We start from the raw sequence: 27,049 nt of genomic DNA, 5'->3' as shown, positions 1-27,049 counted from the left end.
TGGATGGCACTGGTAACACCAATCATGCGAATTAAGGGACAAATATCATCCCTTTGAGGCCTAATCTAGTATTCTTATATAGAGTATATTATTTTTTTGACTCCCCATTCACAATACAGACCAGGCAAAGGACCTGGTTTAAGGTGTATATGGGAAGCATTTACTCTACCTCCTCTTTCTATACAGTCAGTGTAAAGAACCCAGCCTGTGGTAAACATTGGGAGGCCTTATCTTTTCTTTTTTTTTTCCTTCATTTTTTCCTTTATTTAAGCATCTTGATTACATAAATGATTGTGATTAGGTTTCAATCATGTAAAAACCCCCCTTCACCAGTGCAACATTCCCACCACCAATGTCCCAAATCTCCCTCCCTCCATCCCACCTCACCCCCACCTGTACTCCAGACAGGCTTTCCCATTCCCTCATTCATTCACATGATTATGGTAGTTCTCTGTGTAGTTATTTCCATAACTGCACTAACCACTTTTTGTGGTGAGCTTCATGAAGTGAGCTGGTGTTCCAGCCCTCCTCTCATTGTCTCTGAGGATTGTTACAAAAATGACTTTTATTTTTCTTAAAACCCATAGATGAGTGAGACTATTCTGCGTCTCTCTCTCTCCCTCTGACTTATTATTTTTATTGAACTTCTCTGTAGACAAAAGTAAAAAATGGCCTAATAAGGGCCAGAGTGTTGGAACAGTAGTAGGGTGTTTGCCTTGTACACAACTGACCTAGAACAAACCGCAATTCGATCCCCCAGTGTTTCATATGGTTCCCCCAAACCAGGAGCGATTTCTGAGTGCATAGCCAGGAATAACCCCTGAATGTCACCGGGTGTGGCTCAACCCCCCCCCCAAATGGCCTAATAAAAGACGCATATTTTCCTAAGGCTAGAATTACATTTAGTAGGGAGTAACTACCTGCCAGAGGATTTTCTTCAGGCAAAGTCTTGGTATAGTCTTATAGCCCCTACATTTACTTTTATTTTGGAATACTCTTCTGTATTATTTATGCAAGTTTCCCCACAAGCCTAAAATATTCTATGGTCATCATATGATAATAACCTTAGCTTCATAAAATAGCTAAGCATATAAAAATTAATGGCGATGCTCTTTTAAGCTCTAAAAAAATAGGATGTCAGCAAATTCTTCCCAGGTAGTCTGATGGCAGTTGAAAACTCCAGAGCCTTTTCAGAATGCCAGACACCAAAGCAGCTTTCCACCATACATGACTCATTCTGACAGAAAGAGAATACTTTCACAGTTGAAGGCAAATCATATGAGCAGCTGAACCTTTATAGATGGGTCCATAATATTGGCTGAAAGCTGCTGGGTATTCAGAAAAATGGGAAAGAACATAGAAATCCCGGGGCCAGAGAGATAGCATAGCGGTAGGGCATTTGCCTTGCATGAAGAAGGACGGTGGTTCAAAATCCGGCATCCCATATGGTCCCCCGAGCCTGCCAGCAGCGATTTCTGAGTGTAGAGCATAGAATGACCCCTGACCGCTACCAGGTGTGACTCAAAAAATCATCATCATCATCAACAACAACAACAACAACAACAAAATAAAATTCCTTCCTTTGCCTTCTTGCCACCAGAAAATACATAAGCGTCTGCCCTCACCCACCATCTTCTGAGCAGAAAAATGGCACAGCTCCTCTGCCAGGCTGTTAAATAGTGATGTCTTCTGACTCTTCACAGGTAGTCTGCTCTGGCTGAAAATTGGGGCCTTCTCTGAATGGGTGGGAGCAGATTACTTTTGCTGCCCAAAGCCAAAACAATTCTCCATCATGTCTAACACTCTTCAACAGAAATGGTCCATTTTTTTCCTTTGTGAGTCTTGCCAAATGTTTATCTATCTTGTTTCTTCTTTCAAAAAATTTAGTTCCTGAATTTTTATTAAGTCTTTGTATTGTTTTCCTTATTCTTATATTGTTAATGTCTGTTCTGGTTTTTATCATTTCTTCTGCTTGTGTTTGTGTTCCTTTATTGTTGGATTCCAGATATTGAAGGTGTCCCTTTAGATTGTTTATTTTGCCTTTTTCTTCTTTCTTTATATAAGCCTGTTTCCCCCTTATTATTGCTGTTGCTGTGTCTCATAGATTTTGGTCATTTGTCTGTTCATTATCATTAGTCTCAAAAATCTTTTTATTTCTTCCTTGACTTCCTCTTTGATTGAGCTGTTGCTGATCAGCATGTCATTTGTCTACAGATGTTAGAATTTCTCCATATCTTCTTTTTTTGTTTTGTTTTGTTTTGTTTTGTTTTGTTTTGTTTTGTTTTTGGGTCATTCCTTGCTGTGCTCGTGTGTTACTCCTGGCTCTGCACTCAGAAATTGCTTCAGTCAGGCTTGGGGAACCATATGAGATGCCAGGATTTGAATCACCATCAGTCCTGTGTCTGCTGAATGCAAGGCAAACGCCCTACCACTGTGTTATCTCTCCGACCCCCATATTTTTTTTATTATAACTCATGATCTCTGTGGCAACATGGTCAGATATGGTACTTGATATAGTTCTTATATTTACGAATTTTTGTAAGTTAGACTTTTGTCCTAAAATGTGATCAATCTAGGAGAATGTTCCATGTGCATTTAAAAAAATGGATATTCAGCTTTTTAAGAATGAAAGGCCCTGTATAGACCTGATAGTTCCCAGTTTTTCTCTTTTCTCATTTAGGGTTCTTATGCATTTGCTAGTATTCTGCCTAGTAGATCTGCCCAGTGGCAATAATGTCATGTTGAAATCTCCCTGCCTACTATCATGTTTTCTTCCAAGTGTTTTTTAGATGTGTGAGCAAAAGGCTTACTTTGCTGACTCTATATTTGTTGTGTAAATGTTGATCAGAGTTAGTACTACTTGGTCTATTTTTTCCCCTGATTAACAATCAGAAATTAGGTAACAAGATGTGCTATAAGGAGTCCAGCCTTGGTTTACTTTATCCATTCATGCACATTGAAGAAAATAAAAACAGAAAAGAAAGCTGTCATATGCAATTATTTATTTAAAAAATGACCTAGTTTGCTAATACAAATCATTTTGGGGAACAAGCAATAAAGACTGGAGGTCAGAGTAGTTGATTAAAGTTGATGGAGAGATGTAGGTATTCCTCCCTTATTTCAACCTTGTTCATTAATATTATTTAGAATCATCGTGTTTAACATTCAAGGTTCAAAACACACTACTCTGAGTGATTGAATTCCCATATAAATTATTTGGGGGAGGAGAGACCAGAGATATATAAAGTAGTTTAATTACCTTGACAATTTAATTTTTACAGTTATTGGCATCCCGACTTATTTATCTATCTCCTGTGTATCCCAAAACTCAGCATGGCACATATGCATGGAAAACACAGAAAACTTTTTATAATAAGAAATAAGATGAATATCCTGAAATAAGTTATAGAAATTAATTTATGTCACTGATTGTCAAAATGCAATCCTTAATTAAAGCACCTACATCACCCAGAATTTTGTAGTAAATGGGTATTTTTGGTGTCTTTTCCAAGATCTGCTGAATCACAAACTATAAGGTTTGGTTCCAGAAATTGAATTTTAATAAATACTCCAGAAAATGAGATGCCTGATAAGGTTTAATAAGTGCTTTTTAAAGAAATTTTTACTGAAAAATTAAGTTCTTGAACCAGACAGAGCAGATGACAGTGATCCAACCAAACGGCATTCTTCTGAATACTTATTAACACCACATGAAGCCCTACTGTGCTGCAGCAGCACTCTTAATTTGCTGATTTCCCAAGACCTGTTAAAAGATGTTTTTCATAATGAATATGAAACATATTAGAGTCTTACCTGTAGAAACTCAAAATTCTTATGTGTCTAACCTGTATGTCTTCAGACATTGCCTCGGGGATGAAATAAATTTAACCAGGCTTAGAGAAAATGTAGGTTAACCAGAATGGCACATTTTTTCATGTATAATGAGATGTAAAGTTATCATATAATCATAGAAATCATCCTTGGAGTTTCTTCTATAAGGACAAGCCAACTGGAAAATAAAACACAACTTTTTCAAGAGCAGATAATTAAATCCAGAGAAGTTAATAGTAATGATGTTTAATACAAATAAGCTCAAATAATAATTAATAAGCTCAATATTAATTAATTACTTCTATAGAGGCCATCACTGAACTAATTAACATATAAGCTAATACTTAATATTCACAATAGCTATAATATCATCCCCATTGCACATATTAGAGAGCTAAGAGATAAAAAATAAAATAGGCCAGCTAAATAATTTATTCTTTTAGTAAATGCCAGTGCCAACATTTGAAGGTGGTTTCCTTTAAAAGACTTACTATGTATTCCCTAAGTTTCCTTTTATAAGACAAGCACAGCCTTCTGCAATATAGATGTGAACTTATCCCTGTATCCAGAATAGTTATAATTCCTTTACAAAGACTTCCTTTTTTGAGGACAAAACTAAAGTGGACTCTTGCAATAAAAAAAAAATTTTAATTTGATTTTGGGCCACACCTGGCATTGCTCACTCCTGGCACTATAATTAGGAATCACTCCTGGTAGGGCAAGCATTCTACCCATTGTTATTACTCTGGCCTCAGAATTTTTTCTTTTTATCCCTTGTATTTTTTCTTTTGCCTGTCAATATTTGAGCTTGGTTGATACTGCTTTATCTAAGTGAACAAATTGAATTGGATTAGAGTCAAGTTTCTCAGCTAGAGAACTGATTAGTGGCACTTGGGGATCCGGACAAGCAGCAACCTCCACCTTTTGCAGGTACTGGGAGTAGATCTGAGGTGAGGCTATTGAAGGTTGCCATTATCAGTGTTTGGGGACTGCACTCTCTCACAGGTATCAGGAGGGAGGAGGTCTGAGGGTGGGGCCAAATCTCAGTGACTGCCATCAATATCCCCGCCTAGGGCCACACTCCAGAGAAGGGACCCAGCCACAGGCCACAAAGGAGGGCTGAGAACAAGGGCCAATCACCAAATGCAAAGAAATATGGGGAAACCAAGGAAGACACTAGCAGCCAGGCATGTGGAGAGAAATCCTAGCAAATTTCCAAGTCCACTAAAACACAAGAGTCTAATAGATGAGGACATAAAAGTGGCAATGAAAGCCATGGCATTAGAAATCAGTGAGTTCAAGAAATCGATAGATGAACAAGTCAACCAACTCAAAGAAGAACTTTTACAGAAGATGAGATAATCCATACAAATGGGATTAAAGAAAATAAAAAAACATCTCAGCAAGCCATAATATCAGTATTACACAGTTGGAGAATCGCATAAAAGAACTTGAGAAAACTACAAACCAAAAATGACAAAGAAGTTAATAAGGAAATAAGAAGTAAGGCACCAGAATAAAATGTTAGGTTTTTAATGAAAAAAAACAAAAGAAATAATCTACGGAATGTAGGAATACCAGAAGGGGAGGAAACGGGGAAAAGAGGAGAACAAGTGGTGAAGGAAATAATAGCAGAAAAATTTCTGACCCTCTGGAAGGAGGCTCCAGTGCAAATCCAAGACCTTGTCAGTAAAATAAAATTATTTCTATGGTTTTAATAACTTGTTTTCTCAAATCTACAACCATTTAAAGTGATCTCTTAGTTGACTGTGATATAGATGTTTTTAAGGTAAAAATCATGAGAAACAATATTTTCTCTCTTATTTTTTTATGGAACTTTCCCACAAACATAAACAGCAAGAAAATTATCTAGCACAACTGTTTCTAGTCATGTCAGGAACTCTGACCAAGTTCTGCTTGATATTTCCCTTTAAGAAGTCCAAGCCCAGAATTATAATCATAGGTACCTCTCTTTCAATTATAGATACCCCTTGGTTAGGAGGTCATTTGGTCCCTAGGTAACAGAGAGCATGCTGTTTTCTTTTTCACTTTTGGCATTCATTCAGACTCCCAAGGGCTAGTTAGTGACCAGCAAATCCAGTAAAAACAGAAATTGTTACCTAATAAAACACCAAGATACTTTCCAGGCCTCAGGGCGAGTAACACCCCTGCCCTTTTTAATTCTCAGACCACATTCCAAGTGCAAAATGGAATCATTTTTGTTTTCAAAGTGATGCTAATTTATTAGCCATGGTGCAAATGTTGACTGTGGTAATGGGACTTCAAAAAGAATGTCTGCAATCCAGAAAGCTTGAGGGGAAAAGTGAAATCAATTGGGAGGGGAACAGAATATAGTAGAGTTCTCCAGACCAAATTGATTATAATCAAAAATTCATCCATTAATTTTTTCTTCTCATTCATTACTTTTCTCATTATTGACCTTCTGTAATCTAGGAACTTCCTAGGTGCTGGGAGAATACTTATGTTTAAAACACTGTTTTCTCATGGAAATCTTTGTTTGGTCATGGAACCAGATGTTTTTATGATTGTTGAAGACAAGAGGGTGGTGGAAGATAATCAAGCAAGACATGAGAGCTTAAAACAATGTGAATATTTAATAATTTTTAAGGTGATTTATAATGTATATAAATTTTATTGAAAATTACTTCAAGTCTTTTAGGGAATCATCAATGTTTATATTCTAGAAAAATATATATCTGTGATAAGACCACTTCAAATGGGTTCTACATCTTATAGAGGATATTTTTACTTCTGCACCTATTTCCCTTGCTTGTCTTTAAAGGATTTTTAAGCTCTATGTATTTAAGGTTTTTGATGACAGGCAGAAGAAACAGAACTATTTGAAGCAGAAAAGAAATTTACTGGAATGGTATTATGTGCCTATTGCACTGTCATAAGTTGGTTAGAAGCAATCTGTTCTCTTTGTGAATCAGAGAAGTAAAATTACTTTTCTAAGGCTACATGGCTATTAAGTACTCCCAGAGCCTTCAGAACAGAAAAGTATCTCTGAGCAATTTTTGGCATCTATAGGAATTTTCAGCCATTTTTATTCTTATATTTTAGGAATATAAGAATGAAAATATAAGAAAGAAATATTCCTTTCTTTGCTATTTGCATATTTCATAATTGATTGCCCTTTAAATTTGAATATAGTAAACTTTACATACTTTATTATCTTAAACATTTTATTCAATGTTTTAATTTAGTATAGATTGAACAATAGAAAAATCTATAAGAAGCAATGTACAAAATTCCTGTATCCTAAATTTTAAATTATTAAGTACATTTTCATTATTCGGTAAACATCACCATCGTAGAACTCTTCCAATTTTTCAAAGTGGAAACTTGTACCTATTTAATAACTCAGCTCCTAATGACCACATTATTTACATTATTAGCTTTTTTATATCCTAAAATATTCAAAATGCCATAAAAATGACTCAAATTCTGCTGTGAAAATAAAAACATGCTACTCAGTGAAAAACATCTATAGACTCGAGGGGGACAGATAAAAAATTTAATTAAAAAGTAAAATATTTTCTGAACTACAGTTTTCATAAAAGAATGAGAATAAAACATATTAATTAGGGCTGGAGTATAGTGGGTAGAGCATTTGTCTTGCAAGCAGCCCACTCTCAATCCTTGGCGTTCTGTATGGTTGCTAGTTGCATGGTCCTAGTTTAATGGTCCTAGTTGTATGGTCTAGTTGAAGTGGCTGCCTCCCACTACAAATCTCTCAGTTATCAAACCAGGTAATGTGAAACCAGAATCAAGAAAACTGTCTAGTAACAAGAATTACGGCACTTATTGGACAGAAATTTAATAAGTACCTTTATAATTAGGTTATAGGAAATTAAGAATACCTTAACAAGATTCTTGCCCTCTGGGTTAACAGAACGTGGAAGTTCTTTTTCACCTGAAGTTGGATAGGTTTACACTTATCTTGACTTTGAATAACTGAAGCATCTAAAAATAACATTTACAAGTCTGCCATTTGTAATGACTTTCAGCTTGGATATTAACAGAAATGCTATCATTCTCTTCATTTCATTTCTGAATGTTGTTTGAGCTTCCAAGAGAAAGGAAGTGGAAAATACTCATTGTCTTCAGATCTGTACTTTAAAGTCTTTAATGTTACACTGGTACCTTCTATTTGTAAAATCTAGTTTTAAGAAGAAAAGCATTCTTTTATTTTGGCTATTTTAGCTGATTAGAAGTACTCTCTCTTGCATGTGTTTGTGTGTGTAAGACTATTTATATCTAATAAGTCTTAGGAAAAGGAACTATAGATGTGTACCACTTCACCATTTTATAAAGATGTTATGGTTTAATGTTATGCCTGGTGCTAGAGAGTAATTATAATCCATATTCATTTAATACCAATAGTAAAATAAATAAGAAGCTACTTAAGAGAATTTCTTCTTAGGACAGTCATGACAAGTTCCAAGTCACAATTTTTTGTCTCAACTGAGTCCCAAATAAGAGATATGTTCAAATTTTAGTATCTGCCATCCTCAAACAAAATGAACAATAACAATTTTGGTTTTCTTATCTGTAAGTCTACTATTAAGAACTTCTAAAGGTCAGTGATTTTACATCAACTAAAATCTGTCCAACATCCTGCCATACTCTTATGGAGACTGATAGAAGTTAAATTGTGAGGCAAATTAACAGTTTAATAGTCATTAGGATCAGGAGTCAGAGTATGATTTTTTTAATAGTTTCTCAAGTCCCATTTCCACTGGTGGTGCATTTTAATTCACACAGTGGGTTGTATTAAGAATTTTGATTTTATGGAGTATGTAAAATGGATCTACACTCTATTATATCAGGAAGCATTCAAGCCTTTTTCTATATTAAAACTTTATCTTTCAAGATTATAAGTAAATCTCCCTACTTCTGATAAAAAAAACACTGCATCTTCTCAAGACTTTTCATTATATAAACATATCTAAAATAATCAAGAATTAATATGAAGTTCACTACAAAGAGTAATGGTGCAGTTAGCTAAATAACTACACTCACAACTATCTGACAATCTTAGTGAGAGAAATAGAATGCCTGTTTCAAATACAGGCAAGGGATGGAAAGGAGGGAGGAGAGGCCATGGTAGTGGGAATGTTGCACTGGTGAAAGGGTATTCTGTTTATGACTGAAACCCAACTACAATCATGCTTGTAATTATGGTACTTAAATAAAGATTTTATATAAATAAATAAATAATTAGGGGTATATCAAAATAAAGCCAGATACTCTAGAAGTTATCTATTACTTATCATAAAATCTTCAAGAATTATTGTAGAGCCCTTGTGACATGATTTCTCTTTATGCACATTATTTTAGGCTATAAATAGCACTTAAGAGTTATACTCCATAAATCAGACACCTAGATATCTATGATTCTTGGTAAAACAAATGTTCATAAGAAAAAAATGCTTTTTGGGAATATATAAAAGAATTTTTCATAAGTGTCAGTAAAATACGTGCCTAGATCACAGAGTAAAATTATTTTACTATCTCTATTTATTTAGTGTTTGGAACACACCCAGCTCTTCTGGATCTCCTGACTCTGCACTCAAAAATGACTCCTGGTAGGCTTGAGAGATCATATAAGATGTTAGGATTGAACATGGGTGGGCCACCCAAAAGGCTCCCTATCCACTATACTCCAGCACTAATTAATATATTAATATATATAGCATATATAAAATATATATAGAATAAAATATATTTATTCTCATACTTTTACCAAGACTGCTGTTCATAAAATATTTGTTTACTTTTTAGTTTAATTTTTAATCTCTCCCCCTAGAGTCTATAGTTGTTTTTCACTGAGTAACATGTTCTTATTTTTACAGGGTGTTTGAGTCAATTTTTGCATATTGTTAGCATATCAAAATATATGCGATGCATATTATTTAAATATTTATTAAATTGATATATAATTCACTTACAATAGGTAATTTTACCATGCACTATGTCCTTACCAAGGGCTGCAAAAATAGAATTTAAATTTCTAGAAGACTATATTAAGAAATAGTCTAAGAGAAAAAGTTAGGATTTTTATTGATTTAAATATATTTAAATATGTATGTTTATATAGTATATAAATATATTTAAATGCAATAAATTTAAATATATTTAAAAATAACTACCTTTTATTTTTCAGATATCCAAAAAGTAATGATAGCATGAACCTAGAATTTAAGTTTATTGATTATTGACTTAATGGTCTCTCAGTTATATTATTGCTTCATCTGTCTCTTAAGACTCTTCTGCAGGAACTTTGCTGGATCTCAGATGCCAGCACACTTCTGCCTCTCTACTCTGCTGTCCTACATTTTCAGCCTGATTTCACCCTTGGTGCGGCTCATCAGCCAGCCTGCCTTCCTGTGAACTTTCCGGGGAGTCTGCCTTCCCGTGAGCCTTCCGTGGAGGTGAGTCGACACGCCCAGAAAGGGAGGAGCCACTGAACTTCGCTGGATCTCAGATGCCAGCACCCTTCTGCCTCTCTACTCTGCTGTCCTGCATTTTCGGCCTGATTTCACCCTTGGTGCGGCTCATCAGCCAGCCTGCCTTCCTGTGAGCTTTCCGGGGAGTCTGCCTTCCCGTGAGCCCAGAAAGGGAGGAGCCACTGAACTTCGCTGGATCTCAGATGCCAGCACACTTCTGCCTCTCTACTCTGCTGTCCTGCATTTTTGGCCTGATTTCATCCTGGGTGCGGCCCATCTGCCAGCCTGCCTTCCTGTGAGCCTTCCGTGGAGGTGAGTCGACACGCCCAGAAAGGGAGAAGCCAGAGGAGCACGGTTGCTCCGCTCCCCTTCGTGACGGTGCACAGCATTTAGCCGATGAATACAATCACAACACGTAGAAAAACACGCAGTACTAGTGTGACAATGGGGAAACAACGCGGGCCAGTGCCAGACATAGAGAATGAAGATGGCAACTCTGATGACTTGAACATGACCAACCACCTAGTCAGTCTCTCAGATAAGGAGTTTAGAGTTGCAATATGGAACATGTTCAAAGAACTCAAACAAAGTATAGAAGAGAAAACTAAAAAGAATCAGGAGAATATGAACATAGAAATGAGAAAACTCCAAACAGAAATTTCAGATCAAATAACAGGTCTGAGAAACTCAGTAGATGAATTGAAGAAAAACGTGTTTGAGATTTCCCACAGGTTAACAGCAGCTGAGGATAGAATCAGTACACTGAAAGATGAGATACATAACAATTACATACAGCAGAAGAAATTGGAAAAAAGCCTCAAAGCAAATGATCAAACAATGGAAAAATTACTCAAAGAATGGGAACAGATGAAAATAGAAGTCTATGATAAGCTCAACAGAAACAACTTAAGAATCATTGGAGTCCCAGAGACTCAGGAAGAAAATCTCCAGGAAGAATCAACAGTCAAGAACATCATTAAAGAGAAACTACCAGAGATAATGAATACATGTGATCAAATCCTGCATGCCCGAAAAGTGCCAACTAAAAGAGACCCCAGAAAAAACACCCCAAGACACATCCTAGTCACAATGACGAATCCCATAGATAGAGACAGAATTCTGAAAGCAGCAAGATCGAAAAGAGAAATTACATTCAAGGGAACATCCTTGAGATTTACTGCAGACCTGTCACCAGAAACACTCAAGGCCAGAAGGCAGTGGTGGGACATAGTGACAAAACTCAATGAAATAAATGCTTCGCCTAGAATACTGCACCCAGCAAAAATCACTTTCAGGTTTGAAGGAACAATACATAGTTTCACAGACAAACAACAGCTCAAAAACTTCACAGACTCAAAACCATTCTTAAAAGAAAAACTGAACGGCATACTTTAAGACCAGGCTTACCAACAGGCACACCAAACTTTAATATAAAGATGGCACTAACTCCCAGGACAATTCTTTCTCTCAATGTCAATGGACTAAATGCACCAGTTAAGAGACACAGAGTGGCTAAATGGATCAAAAAACTCAATCCAACCTTCTGCTGCCTACAAGAAACGCACCTGAATAGTCAGAAAAAACATAGACTCAAAATAAAAGGCTGAAGGAAAATCATCCAAGCAAACAACACCCAAAAAAAAGCAGGAGTGGCCATATTAATATCAGATGATGCAAACTTTATACTTAGGAAAGTTGTAAGGGACAAAGATGGACATTTTGTATTAATCAAGGGATATGTACAGCAGGAAGAAATCACCCTCCTAAACATATATGCACCGAATGAGGGGCCAGCAAAATATTTAATACAACTGTTGACAAATCTGAAAAATAATATCAATAACAACACAATAATTGTGGGAGACCTCAACACGGCATTGTCAACACTAGACAGGTCAACCAGACTGAAACCCAACAAGAATATACTAGACCTGAGGAGAGAAATGGAAGAAAGAGGCCCAGTAGATATATACAGGACACTCCACCCCCAGAAGCCTGGATACACATTTTACTCTAATGTACATGGGACATTCTCTAGGATAGACTACATGTTAGCACACAAAACATACCTCCATAATATCAAGAGGATAGAAATTTTGCAGGCTGCCTTTGCTGACCACAAAGCCCTGAAATTATATATAAACTACAAAGGGACACAGAAGAAAAATTTTAACACCTGGAAGTTAAATAGCCTCATACTGAATAATCAGTGGGTCTGAGATGAAATCAAAGAGGAAATCAAAACCTTCCTGAAAACAAATGACAATGGAGACACAAATTATCAGAACCTATGGGATACAGCAAAAGCAGTACTGAGAGGAAAATTTATAGCTTTGCAAGCACACATCAGGAAAGAAGAAGGGGCATACCTGAATAGCTTAATGACGCAGCTCATAGAATTAGAAAGTGCTCAACAAAAGGATCCAAAAATAGGGAGGCAGAAGGAAATAACAAAGCTGAGAGCAGAAATCAATGAAGTGGAAACCAGAAAAATCATCCAAAAGATCAACGAAAGCAGAAGTTGGTTCTTTGAAAAAATAGACAAGATTGATAGACCACTGGCAAAACTAACAAAGAAAGAAAGAGAGAGAAACTTGATAACTCGTATAAGGAATGAAAAAGGAGAGATCACTACTGATATGGTAGAGATTCAAAGGGTAATCAGAAACTACTTTGAGAAAATCTATGCCACTAAAAATGAAAACCTGGAAGAAATGGATAAATTTTTGGAATCTTATAATCTTCCACGATTGAATGAAGAGGATGTAGCATATCTAAACACACCCATTACTATTGAGGAAATTAAGAAAGTAATCAAATGTCTGCCCAAAAACAAAAGCCCAGGCCCAGATGGATTTACTAATGAATTCTTTCAAACCTTTCAAGAGGAACTACTACCAATCCTGGCAAGACTCTTTCATGAAATTGAAAAAACAGGAAAACTTCCAAATAGATTTTATGAAGCCAACATTACCTTGATACCTAAACCAGACAGAGATGCTACGAAAAAAGAAAATTACAGACCAATATCGCTGATGAATGCAGATGCAAAGATCTTCAACGAAATCCTGGCAAATAGGATTCAATGCCTCATTAAGAAGATCATCCACTACGATCAAGTAGGTTTCATTCCAGGAATGCAAGGCTGGTTTAACATCCGTAAATCTATCAACATAATACACAACATCAACAGCAAGAAAAATAAAAACCACATGATCATATCAATCGACGCAGAGAAAGCATTTGACAAGGTCCAACACCCATTCTTGATCAAAACTCTCAGCAAGATGGGAATGGAAGGAACCTTTCTCAATATAGTTAAGGCCATCTACCACAAACCAGAGGCAAATATTGTCCTCAATGGAGAAAAACTGAAAGCCTTCCCTCTAAATTCTGGCACAAGACAAGGCTGTCCTCTCTCACCACTCCTATTCAACATAGCACTGGAAGTACTCGCTATAGCGATTAGGCAAGAAAAGGATATCAAGGGAATCCAGATAGGAAAGGAAGAAGCCAAGCTCTCACTGTTTGCAGATGACATAATACTCTACTTAGAAAACCCCAAAGACTCTACCAAAAAGCTTCTAGAAACAATAGACTCATATAGCAAGGTGGCAGGCTACAAAATTAACACACAAAAATCAATGGCCTTTCTATACACCAATACTAATAAGGAAGAACTGGACATTAAGAAAACAACTCCATTCACTATAGTGTCACACAAACTCAAATATCTTGGAATCAACTTGACTAAAAATGTGAAGGACCTATACAAGGAAAACTATAAAACTCTGCTCCAAGAAATAAGAGAGGACACGCGGAAATGGAAGCACATACCCTGCTCATGGATTGGCAGGATTAACATCATTAAAATGGCAATACTCCCCAAAGCACTGTACAGATTTAATGCGATCCCCCTAAAGATACCCATGACATTCTTCAAAGAAGTGGACCAGGCACTTTTGAAATTTATTTGGAACAATAAACACCCTAGAATAGCTAAAGCAATCATTGGGAAAAAGAATATGGGAGGAATTACTTTCCCCAACTTTAAACTTTACTACAAAGCAATAGTTATCAAAACAGCATGGTATTGGAATAAGGACAGGCCCTCAGATCAGTGGAATAAGCTTGAATACTCAGAGAATGTTCCCCAGACATACAATCACCTAATTTTTGATAAAGGAGCAAAAAATCCTAAATGGAACAAAGAAAGCCTCTTCAACAAGTGGTGTTGGCGCAACTGGGTAGCCACTTGCAAAAAATTGAACTTAGACCCCCAGCTAACATCATGTACGAAGGTAAAATCCAAATGGATTAAAGACCTCGATATCAGCCCCAAAACCATAAGATATATAGAACAATACGTAGGTAAAACACTCCAGGACATTGAGGCTAAAGGCATCTTCAAGGAAGAAACTGCACTCTCCAAGCAAGTGAAAGCAGAAATTAACAGATGGGAATATATTAAGCTGAGAAGCTTCTGCACCTCAAAGGAAATAGTGCCCAAGATACAAGAGCCACCCACTGACTGGGAAAAACTATTCACCCAATACCCATCAGATAAGGGGCTAATCTCCAAAATATACAAGGCACTGACAGAACTTTACAAGAAAAAAACATCTAATCCCATCAAAAAATGGGGAGAAGAAATGAACAGACACTTTGACAAAGAAGAAATACAGATGGCCAAAAGACACATGAAAAAGTGCTCCACATCACTAATCATCAGGGAGATGCAAATCAAAACAATGATGAGATACCACCTCACACCACAGAGAATGGCACACATCACAAAGAATGAGAATAAACAGTGTTGGCGGGGATGTGGGGAGAAAGGAACTCTTATCCACTGCTGGTGGGAATGCAGTCTAGTTCAACCTTTATGGAAAGCGATATGGAGATTCCTCCAAAAACTGGAAATCGAGCTCCCATACGATCCAGCTATACCACTCCTAGGAATATACCCTAGGAACACAAAAATACAATAGAAAAACCCCTTCCTTACACCTATATTCATTGCAGCACTATTTACCATAGCAAGACTCTGGAAACAACCAAGATGCCCTTCAACAGACGAATGGCTAAAGAAACTGTGGTACATATACACAATGGAATATTATGCAGCTGTCAGGAGAGATGAAGTCATGAAATTTTCCTATACATGGATGTACACGGAATCTATTATGCTGAGTGAAATAAGTCAGAGAGAGAGAGAGAAAAACGCAGAATGGTCTCACACATTTATGGGTTTTAAGAAAAATGAAAGACATTCTTGCAATAATAACTTTCAGACACAAAAGAGAAAAGAGCTGGAAGTTCCAGCTCACCTCAGGAAGCTCATCACAAAGAGTGATGAGTTTAGTTGGATAAATAACTACATTTTGAACTGTCCTAATAATGAGAATGTATGAGGGAAATTGAGAACCTGTTAAGAGTACAGGCGGGGGTCGGGTGGGGAGGAGGGAGACTTGGGACATTGGTGATGGGAATGTTGCACTGGTGATGGGTGGTGTTAAGAAAAAAAATATTGTTATTCAATAATGGAATACAATGTATATACAATATATTATTATATACAATACATTGCATTAAAAAAATAAAAGAAAGTTAATCCCAAGTCACAGATGTTTGAACAGATTTTGCAATCCACAACAGGAAAAAAGAGTAAAACAAGAAAGAAATTACTAAATTTTTAACATACAAAAAAATCTAGAGATTATTGATTAAATGAATTTATCAAAGCATATAAATGAAAGCTTCTGATGTGGAGATAATATTAAAAGCAAAAATATTTATTTAGTAAAAATGATAAAAAAAAAAGACTCTTCTGCAAACCAATGTTTCAAAGCACATTTATGCTTACCAACTCTAAAGATATGTGGAAGTACATTGTAACAGTCAGAGAAGACAGAAAAGAATGTCTGCATTTTTATTATAACCCAGCCCTACTGGAAACAGACAGGGTAGGGAGAAGCCTGAACTCCCAAATACCAACAAACCTCTAATGTATGTATGTATAAAGTTTTTAACTTTTCTTAAAAATATTTAATTTATATTATAAATTATTTTAGACCATGAGATACAGGTAGAGAGTCGTTCATAATTAACTTCCAGTCATGCAGTGTACAACCTTCCCCAGTGCTTCTTTTCCTCTCTCTCTCTCTCTCTCTCTCTCTCTCTCTCTCTCTCTCTCTAAGTCTCTCTTCTCTTTTTCTTTTACTTTTAGACACTGTAGTTTTCAATATTGTAACTCAAGAAGCATCATGCCTATCACATTACCTTCTTTCAGTACCTAATTCTTGTTCAGAGATCACTTTCAACTCTCATTGTCATAGAGATCTCTTCTCTATCCTAACTGAACTCCCTTCCCTATTTGTGGCAAGCTTTCTATCATGGACTGTTCCTCCTGCTCCTTGTCTCTAGTGTCTCTGGGTATTATTACCATAATATCTTTTTAATATCCTAAAAATAAGTGTCTGTGTCTTTTTGTCTTCATTTTGCTCACCATATTTGTGATATGAAAGGTAGGTATGATACATCTTGTTTAGACAATGATATATTCTAGCTAACATTCACAATGTTTTCAGATACGTCAAAGCTCAAATCCAAAAAATTAGGATTTATTTTTTCTGTTTTATTTTGTTCTGGTTTGTTTGTTTGTTTTGTTCTAGGACCATACCCAGCAATTCTCCAGGTTCTGTGCTCAGGGATCACTCTTGGTGGATCCTGTGTGATCCTATGAGGTACTGGGAATTAAAATGTGGTTGCTGCATGTAAGGAAAACCCCCGTTTTAACCTCTCCAACTCCAAACAAAACATCATATTTATTTTGTTCTGTCTTACTTGAATGCGGAAAATAAACTACTTTTTATACTTTATTTTTTATTCAAATAGTGATAAGTTAGTAGCAAAGGTATAATTGTTTAGGACTAAACAAAAAATGCTAAAATAAAAAATCTAAGATGTTTAAATCTTATAATTTTAGAAGTATTACGCCATTACATCATTTTAGAAACTCAAACAAAAAATATTCTAGGAAGCTTTTCTGTTTCTACTAAGAAACAGTTTGATATTCTGCTGACCCGTTGTTGCTGTAGCATTTTTGTGATCAATTGTTCCTCCTGGAGCCAGTTCTTACAAAGATGTTGCTTTGGAGAAAAGTTCTCTATAAATGTAAGATATAGATGGATTAACAGGACAGAACAGCATAGGCTCTGGATAAAATAGAGGCAGAAATTTGGTTTTCAAATGGGAAAGAAACCTGGGACCGCTCTGTTCTCCACCTTGAGAAATGCTGCAAAGATTTATTTTTGTGAAGATATCCTATTTCTAATTCTCATGCAGCTGTAGTTCTTTTAATACCAGAAATGGGATTGCTTTATGGCCCAATGAGAGCAAATGTAGGTATCTCTCCTGTTATAGGTAAGTGATTTCATAGGCTCTTCTGAGCAATGATTTTGTTTTTTTAATTTTATTGAAAGATGTTTAGTGTTATCAGCTTGCTAATTTCTACCATAGACTAAATGGAAGACCTTTAGAAAGAGATCAGTCATCAATTGATAAAGGATACTGTACAAGGTAAATCCATGCATTTTGTTTCAGAAGCTGATATCGCACTCTAAAATTTCTTTCAGATTTTGCTTTTATACACTGAAGATGACATATATTCCAATATATATTCTTCCTACATTTTCACAATTTAAATAATTTATATATTATAAATATTTATACTAAGCCACTCTCTTCCTTTATATATTATATATACATATATATATACATTTATATATATATGTATATATACATATATATATATGTCCCTCCATCCCCAGAAAGCTGGATACATCTTCTTCTCCAATGCCCATGGGATATTTTTCAAGATAGACTATATTCAGATATAATAGAGATGAGGATCAGGACAAGTCCATGCTACTAAGCTTGCCACAAAGAGTGGTAAGTGAAGTTAGAGTAGGGAAGGGCCTTCTCTGACAATGATAGTTGGAATTTATCTCTCTGGACAAGAATTGGGTGCTGAAATGGATGGGATAAAGTGACATACATAGCACCCCTTACATAGTGCAAACCAGTGTCAGAAAAGAAAAAAAAAGAAAAGAAAATAAAAGAAAAGAAAAAAAAAGAAAAAAAAAAAAAAAAAAAAAAAAAAAAAAAAAAAAAAAAAAAAGAAAAGAAAAAAGGAAAAAAAGAAAAGAAAAGAGAGAGAAGTTAAATGCCTGCACAGAGTTAAAGAGAGAAGGTGGGAGGGAGGAAAAAGGGGACATTGATGATGATGAATGTGCACTATAGTGCTAACCAAGCTGTCTAAAGGAAAAAAGTAGGAAGATATAGAAAGTAGGAGAAAAAGAAAGAAAGATGAACCAAAGAAGAAAAATGTATATGCCCCAGAGGTAGGAAAGGGAGAGGGTAGTTTGAGAGGAAAACTGGGGACAATGGTAACAGAAAACGTGCCCTGGTGAAGGTTGTTGTACATTGTATAACTGTAACTCAATCATGAACAATTTTATCTATCAAAAATACTACTGTATTAAGAACAACTTTATAGCATAGTATTTAAATAAAAACTAGGTAAAATGAAAAAAATACCAAGAATGACTGCAGAATACCTATATAATTAAATACTCTAAAGTAATGAGTGAATAATGTTCCACAACATACTAGTAAATGGATGAATCTCATAAACATTATACTCAGTGAAAGAGAAAACTCAGGAAAAAGTGGTCGATCAATTTAAGATTATGGAAGCAATTGGTGAAATCATACATCTATTTCTGATCAGGATGGTATTATTGATATTAGGCCAGCGCTTTTGGTCTAATTAAAAAAACAACACATTTAAAAAGGATAAAAGATTGTGCTCACGAGAGAATGAATATTCTTAGTTTAGACTTTATTTTTGTCTCATAAAGTGTAACACATCTTCATTACCATACCCTGAAGCAGAACCTAAAAACACATAGAGGTTGAAGTGATTGCACAATGGGTAGAGTGTTTTCCTTGCATGCATTCGATCTGGGTCCAATCCCTGGCATCTCATATGGTCCAGTGAGCCTGCCAGGAGTAATCTCTGAGCCCAGAGCTAGGAATAACCCTTGAGCATTGCCAGATGTGACTCAAAAACAAAAACAAATAAAATAAAATAAAAAGCCACATTAACTGAGAACACAAAAACCTGACCTATAAAAAGAGAGAAAAATGTGACTTTTTAAAAAATATAATACATGATAAAAGAATCTATAGAAATAGAACTAATTAATGCTGTATATATGCATATGTATCCTCATGTTATTGAAAATTTAAGATGATATATTTGGGCTTACAGGTATAATACATAAGTTAAGATGTATTTCTATTGTGTGGCAAATCCTTATTCAATCTCTTCCACCACAATGTCCCTTGGAAGTCTCCAAATACCTCCAGGCTAGCCCAGGGTAAACCCCAATAGTATATTACTAGGAAAATAAAAGCTACAGATTGGCCAAAAATTAAAACTCAGATATAGTTGAGTAACGCTTATTCTCATGAGCATTGTGTTGGAATGCCCAGTGTGTTGAAGAGTATCTATTGATCATTTGGGTTATGAGCATAAACACTTGAAGTTCATTTCTTAGGATTATAACTAAGTTAATCCTAGAACAAAAGCATCTCAAATCTTTTCAAGAAGAATGTTTAAAAATAGATACAAAAGTAATGATAATTTGCATGGAAATATATTCTGTCTTTTGGAATAAATTAAACATCTTATTTTTAAAAATTTATGAATTTTTAATTTTAATTATGAGAACAAAGATGCAAAGAGGACAAAGTAAAGTTACAGTGAAAGGACAATCACCCATAAACAGAATTCTCAGTAGTCCCATTGCTGATATCTTAACTTTGAACTTTCTTTTTTTTTTTTTTTTTTTGTGGTTTTTGGGTCACACCCGGCAGTGCTCAGGGGTTACTCCTGGCTCCATGCTCAGAAATTGCTCCTAGCAGGCACGGGGGACCATATGGGACGCTGGGATTCGAACCGATGACCTCTTGCATGAAAGGCAAACGACTTACCTCCATGCTATCTCTCCAGCCCCTTAACTTTGAACTTTCAAAGAACATTAAGAAAAATAAAAACGTGGGGCTGGGCGGTGGCGCTAGAGGTAAGGTGCCTGCCTTGCCTGCGCTAGCCTTGGACGCTAGCCTTGGACGGACCGCAGTTCGATCCCCCGGCATCCCATATGGTCCCCCAAGCCAGGAGCAACTTCTGAGCGCATAGCCAGGAGTAACCCTTGAGCGTTACCAGGTGTGGCCCAAAAGAAAACCAAAAAAAAAAAAAGAAAGAAAGAAAAGAAAAACAGAACCCATGTATAATTACTTTGTCCCTCAAGTCCCCAGATTGTAGTACATAATATAATATTTCTTAGCAGCAGACAAAGCAATCTAAAACCATAAAACTATGTAACTCCTTAAACATTGAAGGCAAAGTACTTTTTTACATTTCCATGCACATGCATATTAGTTTAAGTTAACCTCAAAAGTTTAAGTGGGTTGTTTTTCTTAAGGATTAGAGTCAAAGGAGCACAGTAAAAACGGTGGTAGAGTGACAATTATTGTTTGCATAGGCTCACCAAAATATGAGGGACATGGAAAGGGAAAGCCTTGGCCTAAATACAAGGAGATCCTACCCCTGAGGTTTCCTGCATAAGACCAACTCTAGGCTCCAGGCAAACTAGTTTGTCCAATCCAGGTCATTGTCTGTAGTGCCAATACTTTTATTTTTCACACAGTCTCCGTTGTTGGTATCATGTTTCTGTATTAAAGAGCCTGGAATCTGCATATCCTACATTGCAGTCAGGATGGTGCAGAGCGTCCTCTCGTTTCACCTCACAATTAAAGGGCAATGCCTTTCCTGTAAGCAGGTCGTTGTTGTTGTCAAGTCTTCTGAGTGTTAAGGGAAGTCTCTTTCGAGCAGGTCGAAGTCAGAGCAGTGGTAGGGTCTTCCCTGGTAGAGAATTGCTTCCATGTGTTGTTATAAAAAACCTTGGATGTTTCGTAGATAGCTTCCCTGGTTCAGGGGTGAATGGAGGATGCCCATTCTTCTGAGGCCTGTGCCAGGTCATTATATCAATGCTCAGGGTGTAAGGTCTCATTGCACTACGAGATTTGTGTGTTCCAATCTCTATTAGATAAGAATTTATTTGTATATAAAGTATTTTTCTATTTTAATGTGCCTATGCAAACAAGAAACAGTGCCACTTGGCGTTATCGGCGCATATGGGGACCATAAGAACATGTCCAACAATCCCCATGACATGGTTCAATCATAAGCATTAAACTGAGGGACTCTTTCACCAAAATTTCTTATTGAACAGCTCACAAAGAGAAGACAAGATAAACAGTGGGTAGAATTGTCACGGTAAAAGAATATTTAGAAAGTGTAATAGCTGTTAAAGAAACTACACATAAAATATTCAAAAGACATATGTGTCCATTTTATGTCTTTTGAAATAGTTAGGGGCTGTTAAATCCAATGCATGACTTTGGTCTGTGATTAGGACTGTGTAGTACTGAAGTTAAAAAGGGTAAATGTGGCGTACTGATGGTTGGGGGTGAGAGAGTTAAGGAGTAATAATGAGCTTTGTAGGGGTGTGCAAAAGGGCAGAATCTATTGAAGCAGGAGGTCGGTCTTGGTGCCTAACAAATTAAAGAACTGAGGATAAACAGGGTTAATTAAGGGGAAGATAACAAATCCGGATTGGGAGATGAGGGAGTAGAAGGGGCTCTGGTGTGGGGGAGGGGAAATATATTAGAGGGACTATATACCTTGTATAGATGAGTTGTTTATATATGAGGCAGTCAGAGAGGACCACTGTATAGAAAGTCATGTCTACATATACACTGATTTTAGAGACCTATTTGAATATTATCCTCCAAATCTAGGGAATTCTGGTTTTTTTTCCCTAGAAACAGTCGAGAATTAAGAATATTTTCAGGAGTTCTTTTCTTACTAGTATTCAATTTCAAATTAAACATCTTTTTAAAAGATGATAACAAAGGCAACCTTTCAAAAATATACAAACAATGGGACTGGAGTGGTAGCTCAGTGGTAGTGTGTTTGCCTTGCACATGACTGACCCTGGACTGACCTAGTTTCCATCTCCTGGTGTCCCATATGCTCCCCCAAACTAGGAGTGATTTCTGAGCACATAGTCATGAGTAATCTCTGAGCATCACAGGCTGTGGCCCCCCTCAAAAAAAAAAGAAGCAAAATTATATACAAACAAGAATACTGAATATTCAGCAAAATGTTACTATAGCTACCAAGAAGCAAAGAAATGAAACCATACCTAAGAAACATCAGGTCATACAAGTAGATGAAGAATTGATACATATAGTATCAAGGCATAGAGTTTTAAGACAGTCTTTCTAAACTTTTTGATAAAGGAAAGTAAAATATTAGCAACATATAAAAATAAGGAGAAAATTGATTATCAAAAACTAAAAATGAAATGTTCCAGATGAAACTTACTGGGAACAATTTACTAATTGAAGAAGCAACCTTGAAGTCAGCAAAAGAAACTTTGAAAATGAAGCAAAAACATGTAAAACATGTATGAGCATGCATATACAAACACATACTGACACATTTACATGTGTGCACAAACAGCTAAAATAATAAACACAGCAGAGACAACTTGCCGGCAAAGATAAAAGGGTTTAACTTCCTTGAATAATATCTAGGATAGAAGAGAATGAAAACACTTTGAGATAATGTCCAAACCATTTCCAAATTTGGTCATGTTATATATATATAATTTCACAAGTTTATATAAATCCCCAAAAGACTAAATGTAAAATAAAACGTATGAGAGAATATAGTAAGTAAATTGTTCAATACCACAAGAAAGAAAATATTTTAATATGCATTAAAAGCAGGATAAATGTAAATATTATGGCTAGAGGAAAGATATAAAAACAAGATAAATTAACAATACTGGCCTTGTTTCAGAAATTACAAAAGCCACAAATAAATAAACACTATTTGGAGGGTGCAATAAATTATTGTAAATATTTGCTTAGAATTTTATACAAAATAAAACTTATCCCCCATAATTGAAGACAAAATAAACAGTTTCAGATAATCAAAGATTCAAAACAGTTATCATCAATACACCTTACACACAAACCAAAAATATATTAATTTGTTTCTTTAAAATAATTAACATAATATGTAAATTGGCATCTATATGATGATAGCAAAAAAATGCAATATATACAATCTTGAAGACATCATTACCTCAATTTTCAATTTCTTTAAAAGATAATTGAAGCAACAATTAATATTTATATATTTGAGAATCATAAATATGTTATCATAAACATTTTCATTGCACAAATAAAATATTGATACAATAATTTAATATTATGGAATGAGAGTTTACTTATCCATAAACGAAGATAAAGATAATTTATATATTATAAATCTTAGATCAAGCATTAAAAATATAAAGTGAATTAAAATACACACAGAACACATACACAATGAAGGTAATGAATATTCTGCAGATTTTGTATAACACTTAACTATATTGGAATAATTAATAAGAGATACAGAAGAACTTTACAATAATGTAAATTTACAACAATGCTGTTACCAAATGTGTCTTTGAAAAATTGTGTAATCTATATCATGTATATTTTTTGCTGTAAATGGAGATTTACACTATCTCCATATGTGTAAAGATAGAAAAATATACTGACTCATATGCATCTGATTATATCTATATATGTTGGTTCTTATGTTTATAAATGCATGAACATGTATGTTCATATATGCATGAACAAATTCAGTGTGCATATATGGAAACAAAGGGAACCAAATAAAAGATTGTCTTAGAAAATATCAGTACTATTTCACTGCCCAAATTTAGGGGAAAATTTATATTTTCTTTCTGAATACTCTCCCTTGGAGTTGTACCCGAACATACTGTATGGCATTATATGATTGCTATTGAAATACCTTCTCTACATATATAAGAATAACATCTCCCAAAACAATTAGTTTTCACTTATGCTTCAAAGGACAGAAAGTACAAAACATGTTCATCCAAAGTTTTCCAAACTTATCTCTTAGGAACTTTGTTTTTATTTCAAAATGGTTTCAAAAGTACATTCATAAAAAATTGTTAAATGAATTTAGTCATGGAAATTTAATTTACTATTATTATAACTTAGAATTGTCATTGAACAATTGTTCAGAAACTAAGTTTGTCAACACTTATGCATATAACTTATTATGCCAAATTAATTTGAACAATTAGGTTCAATCCTACATAGTAAATAGACATTGTATGCCTTTATAAACTCTCTTCAAATCTTATTTCCTCTCTGAAGCCTGTTGAATTCTCCTGAGGAAGATGTGATTATTGTTTATGAAGTTTTAGTAGAGTGTATTTCTCAGGAAACAAAATTTATTTACCTCTTATCTCTTCTGCTAGCTACTTTAGGCATCTTTATATGTGCAGCACCAAACACAGAATCTGCTCATGTTATACATGGCAAGTGCTCAAAGAAATAGTTGTATGGGGGTGTGTCAATAAGAAGGAAAAATATTCTTAATGCTATCAAATTAAGAGAATACTACTTTGTTTCAGAAAAATATCATTTGTCCAATAAATTTTAATTTTCATGCATTATCACATAATAATTAGAATCACACTTGGTTATTTCACAGTGATAACTGTAAATACTTTGGAAGTATTTATCCAGTGTTAGACTGGTACTTCATGTCCTGTTTTGCCATATGAACCGTTTCCCTTAGGATCTGAGGACAGTAAAATATTTTACAAATATTAACTTGCCAAATGAATATGTGTAAAAATTATCCTCAGGGCTTCCAGTGACAAAAGAGTTTGCACACCAACAAAATAAACATACTTCCCCAACCCCCAGGCAACATTTTTCACTCCCTTCTCTGCTTCCCAGAGCACATTTTCTGTTCCTCTAATAAAGCATTCAGCAGAGCATGACAGAGTCTGTTGTACTATCCGTGTCTATTTGTATAGTAAGCTTCTTGAGGACAGAGACTATCTTTATATTGTGCCAGTTTCCAGCACAGTGACTGCACTTTTATCTTTATTCATCTCTCAAATACATAAATGAATAAAAGAGCATGTCCTATGTACACTTGAGTACTTCTTAACTATCCAATCACCGTATCTGTCTGACATCCAACTGTAGAAGCACTTCTCCACTAAGGCAATGAATGGTTTGCGTTCAGATTTGCTTCTGACCACGTGGTGGCAACATCATAACCAGAAAGGGACTTGCAGTTATTCTCTGTATCCTAGGAACTGTCAAAGCACTCTGTGAGGAAGGCATTCCTCTGATTTCTAATTACATCTACCAATAGTTGAATATTTCATGGAATTATGATCAGCTCAGATGTTTGCAGATCTATGAGCTGAAAGGTATGAAAACAAAGAGATGAGTCCTGAGGATAGATGTGAAAAGGATGTATGCTTTCAAGTGAAGCACAAATATGTTGGGCACCATGTTAGGTACTCAGGATTTAATGTTTAAATAAGACATGTTCCATTGATTCGGCTCTTTGAAGTCCTAATGTAACTTCTCCTATGATCTCAAAATTTCCCAGAACCGAAAAGTAAACATATATGGAAGTAGATCAATGAGACTAATTGTCATTTGATGTTCAATATTGGTATATGCTTAGCTTTAAAACGCCCCCCCCCAGAAGAATGGGCATCGCCCATACACACCTGAACAATGGATACCATCTATGGAAACAACCACAATTGTCTTTAACATTACCAGGATCCAAGCCTCTACCAGGGAAGACCTACCACTGCTTTGGCAGTGACTTACTCCAAAGAGTGCTTCCAACACCCTGACGACTCAGCAACAGTCTGCATGCAGGGCAGATCGCTCCACATTTAATAGCATGCTGAAACTAGAGGACGCTCCACATCAGCCTGACATCGATGAAAGAAATGTACAGAATCCAGAGTCTTTAAATATAAAAATCTGATACCAACAACAGCTAAAGTGTGAAAAAGTTTCACTGGGACCTTGAGAATGACTGGAGTTGGACGGACTGGTTTGCCTGGAACCCAGAGTCTGTCTTATGCCAATAAACTGAGGTGAGGTCTTTTTAGTAATCAGATCAAGGATATTTTTTCTATTTTCCCCATTTTTCTGGACCTATGCAAACAACGGCAATTGCTACTATCACAACTTTACCTTTTTTTTTTTTTTTTTTACTTTTATCCTTTAAGGAAAGAAAAATACAGCTTACTGAACTTAAAAACAATTGTAGTAGAATGCCTGTCTTGAATAGAGGAAAAGGATGGGAAGGGGGAAGGGGGTAATGTTACACTAGTGAAGGGGGGTGTTCTGGTTATGACTGTAACCCAAATATGATCATGTTACTTAAAAACATATAAAAAAAAGAATAAATGAGGGAACTGGAAAACCTGTGGGGGGGTGGGATGGAGGGAGATTTGGGACATTGGTGGTGGGAATGTTGCACTGGAGATGGGAGGTGTTCTTTACATGACTGAAACCTAATCACAATCATATTTGTAATCAAGATGTTTAAATAAATAAAAATATTTAAAGAAAAAAAGAAAGAAAGAAAGAAAAGAAAGAAAGAAAGAAGAAAGAAAGAAGAAAGAAAGAAAGAAAGAAAGAAAGAAAGAAAGAAAGAAAGAAAGAAAAAAGAAAGAAAAAGAAAG

The 27,049-nt window shown here is 35.5% G+C and overlaps 1 long non-coding RNA gene and 1 other non-coding gene across 2 annotated transcripts in view; one reads left to right on the top strand and one right to left on the bottom strand.

Moving 5' to 3' along the window:
* The window catches only part of LOC126011604 (uncharacterized), a 223,310-nt gene that overhangs the window by 60,466 nt on the left and 135,795 nt on the right, over positions 1 to 27,049 (top strand). The window lies entirely within an intron of this gene.
* On the bottom strand, positions 95 to 227 carry LOC126012551 (small nucleolar RNA SNORA51). The gene has a single exon (XR_007497007.1). It is a non-coding gene; the product is annotated as a small nucleolar RNA SNORA51 (small nucleolar RNA).

Source organism: Suncus etruscus, chromosome 6, assembly GCF_024139225.1.
Source record: "Suncus etruscus isolate mSunEtr1 chromosome 6, mSunEtr1.pri.cur, whole genome shotgun sequence".
In the NCBI taxonomy this organism is placed as follows: domain Eukaryota; kingdom Metazoa; phylum Chordata; class Mammalia; order Eulipotyphla; family Soricidae; genus Suncus; species Suncus etruscus.
The sequence above is the reverse complement of the archived record's forward strand: the minus strand, read 5'-3'. Positions and strand labels throughout refer to the sequence as shown.